This window comes from Oryctolagus cuniculus, chromosome 3 (assembly GCF_964237555.1).
Source record: "Oryctolagus cuniculus chromosome 3, mOryCun1.1, whole genome shotgun sequence".
Taxonomy (NCBI): domain Eukaryota; kingdom Metazoa; phylum Chordata; class Mammalia; order Lagomorpha; family Leporidae; genus Oryctolagus; species Oryctolagus cuniculus.
Genome location: NC_091434.1, coordinates 174,554,230 through 174,558,466, shown reverse-complemented (window position 1 = coordinate 174,558,466; position 4,237 = coordinate 174,554,230).

Sequence of the window (4,237 nt, the reverse complement as noted above, 5' to 3'; positions counted from 1 at the left end):
GTTATTTGGGCCCCTGCCACCCATGTGGGAGACCTGGATGAAGCTCCTGACTCCTGGCTTCAGCCTAGCCCAGTGCTGGCTATTGTGGCCATCTGGGGAGTGAACCAGCAGATGGAAGATCTCTCTTTCTCTCTAACTCTGAATTTTAAATTAATTAATTAATTAATTAATTTAAGGAAACAAGTCATCCTTAAGCTGAGCTTCTGGTCTAGCAGTTAAGACGCCTATGCCCCATATTGGAACGCATAGGTTTGATACCAACCTCTGCCTCCTGATTCCACTTCCAGACCCCAGGAGGCAGTGGTGATGGCTCCAATAATTTGGTCCCGCCACCTAGTGGGAGACCTGGATTGAGTTTCCAGCTCCTGCTTCCTGCCTTTGTTCCCAGCCAGGGAACATTGCAGAGTAAACAAGTGGAGGTACTGTTGGGTATGGGATCCCCAGTTAGATTTATCCCAGGTTCTCATCCCAGTATGAAAGACGGAGTCAAAGCAGATGCATAGATGAGGTGTGCAGAGAAGGAGAAGGAGGAGGAGGAGAGCAGGCTTTACTTAAAAGGGTAGTACACATTCAGACCTAACTGTGAGCAGCTTCTCTCCATGAGCAGAGTGGCTACTGCCCCTACCAAAGTTCAGGCCGACCCTTTAGGGAGTGGTACCCTGACTGGACATACAAATTGGGCAGAGTTTGGGCAGGGCGTCAGTGCAGGCGAAGACCTCTGGGAAGGTGTCATGGCATCTCCAGGTGGAGCCGCAACACACACATGGTCATCATGTTATCTCATTCATGATAGGTAAGTGAGGCTTAGGTACATGACGGGGAAGTCGGTAGCCAGCCTGCAGCCATGTTGGATTGGCACTGAAGGGGGTGGGGTTTTAGGTGGCACAGGGCTGCAACAAGCAGATGCTGCAGTCTCTCAGCTCCTTGTTCCTCACTAGCCCTCTGCCTAGTGCACATCGTGTGCAATTGCTCTCTCTCAACTTAAAAAGAACCCTACACCTATCTATGCCTTTGACTTCATCCCACTTGCCCTCATACGTGATTTTGCTTTGCAAATTACTTTTTAATATTTCCTTCCTCCCTTTCCACTGGTTCACTTCTCCAAGTTGTTCCCCCAAATCCTGACTTGATTCTGTTTACTTTGCACTTTCATTACAAGGTTGCTTCCTCCCTTACCCATCGGAACTGAAAGGCTAGCTGCTACTAGAACTTACTGCACGTTGGCCTCTGCTCCCCGCTAACCTTGAATTCTCAGAGGTCCCCAGTGACATCGTTACTCGATTGTCTCTTTTCTTTGTGCTATCATCCAGGCGCAGACTGTCTGTGATTCACCTCACTGGATGTGACCTGGTTGGGTAGGCAGGAATATTTTTCCTCTAAATAGTACAGAGAAGCCTTTCTGTGACAAAAGAGGTCCATTCTGTGGTTAAAACTAATTGAGTAGGGGCTGGCGCTGTGGTGTAGCAGGTAAAGGTGCTGCCTGCAGGGCTGGCATCCCATATGGGCGCCAGTTCGTGTCCCAGCTGCTCCACTTCCAATCCAGCTCTCTGCTGTGGCCTAGGAAAGCAGTAGAAGATGGCCCAAGTCCTTGGGCCCCTGCACCCGCGTCAGAGACTGGGAAGCTGCACCTGGCTCCTGGCTTCAGATCAGTGCAGCTCCAGCCGCTGTGGCCATCTGGGGAGTGAACCAGTGGATGGAAGACTCTCTCTCTCTGCCTGCTGCCTTTCAAATAAATAAATAAATAATTTTCTTTTTTTAAAAAAAGTAATTGAGTGGCCACACTCACCACAAATACTCACATCCTTGACTTCTCGCAGCAGCCACCACGACCATCAGCAGCAATGCTCTCCTCCTCACCCTGCGTAAAGCTCTCCTGTCCTCTGGTGTCTCTAACGTGTTTTTCTTCTTCCTTTCATTGCCTCTCCTGTCTCCTACTGAGGCAATCTTACTCTCTTGCTTTACATTGTGCCTGGCTTCCATTATCTCTAATGTGCAGATGGCGTCGAGTCTCTAGACCAGAGATCAGCAAAATGCGGCAACGCGTGGGCCAACTCCAAACCACTGCCCATTTTCTCACGTTCTGCGAGCTAAGAACACATTTTTGCATTTCTTAATGACTGAAAGAAATCAAGTAGATCATATTTAATGACAAGCACAAGTAACACAAGACAGGAGCTTCAGCATCCATGCCTCAGGGTCTCTGGGCACAGAGCCACCCCCATTTGTTGCTGTCACACCCGCGCTGCCTTCACGCTGCAGGAGCAGAGCTGAGCAGTTGTGACAGAGTGACTTTTGCTCTAAAGTTTCAGATGTATATTGGCCATCTTTACTTCGATGTTCACCGGGTTCTCTGATACACCAAATTCTTCCATTTCATGATTTTTCTCCCTTTGGAGCTTCCTTCCCCAAATCCTCACTCAGCTGTACACTCTGCAGGTCTGTCATGTTTTACTCCTCCAGGCTGCTCATTCCCAACATCCGCCGAGTCCCTCTCTCATTAGCTCTGACTTCTGAAACAGCTCTTGCACTGAATCCAGGTTTTTAAATACTGAGAATTCTTCTCGTTAATTTCCTATCATCTTCCCCACTAGTTGCTGTAATAGCCCCTTTCCTGGCCGTTCTGCTTCCAACTTCCCCAGGTTCACATTCACCCGACATCGTGTGGTCAGTTACTTGCTGGTGCAGAGCAGCACATTCTACCCCCAAAGCCTCTACGGCAGCCCAAATTCAGTGTGGTATTCACGGCTCTCTAGGAGCTGGCCTCAAACAGGTTATTTCCTGATGTTTTCCCCCCAAAGAATCCTATGATCCAACCATGGACATAGTCCATTCTTGCCATTCCCATGCCTTTTCTCAGACCCTCTTATAATGTCCTCTCCCACCTAAGATGGGGCCAGTGCTGTGGCTTAGCAGGGAAAACCGCTGCCTGCAGTGCTGGCATCCCATATAAGCACAGTTAGAGTTCCGGCTGCTCCACTTCTGATCCAGCTCCCTGCTGATGTACCTGGGAAAGCAGTGGAGGATGGAGCAAGTACTTGGGCCCCTGTACCCACATGGGAGACCCAGAAGAAGTCCTGGATCCTGGCTTTGGCCTGGCCAAGCCCCAGTCACTGCGGTCATTTTTGGAAAGTGAACCAATGGATGGGAGATCTCCCTCTCTCACTCTTTCTCTCCCTCTCTCTTTCTCTCTCCCCCTCTCTCTCCCTCTCTCTCCCTCCCTCCCTCTCTCTTTCTCCCTCTCTCTCTCCCTCCCCCTCCCTTCTTCCTCTCCCCCTCCCCTCCCCTTCCTTTCCCCTCCCCCTCCCCACACTAAACACAATTTGACAAATTTCTTTGCTGCAAGTCTTCTTAGAACCTTAAAAATGCTGACAACAACTCAAATCTGCACAGAGAGAAGAAGAACGAAGAAGAACGAGCAGAAAAGAGAACTAGAACATGAAGCAAGTCCCTAGATCCAACCTTCTATGAACATAATGTGACCACTGGACTTCCTCCTCACATGAGCCTATCAATCACTTTCCATTTTCCCCCATAGCTTGAGCTGAGTTCTCATCATCTGCAATCAAAAGAGCCCTCAGGTGACACATGTCTCTCCCTTAGTGGGCTGTTTGCTCCTTAAGGTTAAGAACTATGTGTATTTTACTTTTCTACTTACTCCAGGGTGGGTATTCAATACATGTTTACTGATTTCACTTGAATGAAATAAAGGCATGGAAATTCTAAATAGATGAGCACTGACTGACTTGCTATCTATGCCGTTTCTACTTTGTAGTATGAGTTGGAAGATAAAGTCAAGATTCAGAGACCTGAAGAACTTGGTGGCAATAATAGAGTTGGGTAAATGCAAGGGATTAAGGGGCAAGGAGCATACTTTGAAAAAATGAACTGGCCATGATGTCAAGCAAATAATTTCAGTTTCCCTAGGAGATCCTATGGCTAAAGAAGGTTGTTTTCTCATTAAAGGCTGACCAAGCAGCAAATAGAAAGACCAGATGACCTGCTGAGACTTGCATAACCTTTGATTCCATGTCCATGAGAACGCACCTTGCATAGAGAGATCAGAATCTTACCTATATTTCTCATCACATGCTTGTAAGGTTCTTTCTGATGTCCATCCAGATTCCCCAACTCCTGTGTCACATCAGCAAAGGTCATTGTCATGTGGAATCCCATACTTTCCTCGGACTCAGGATGACCACATCTGTCCTCCTCCAAGATGTTTAAAAGCTCTTTTATC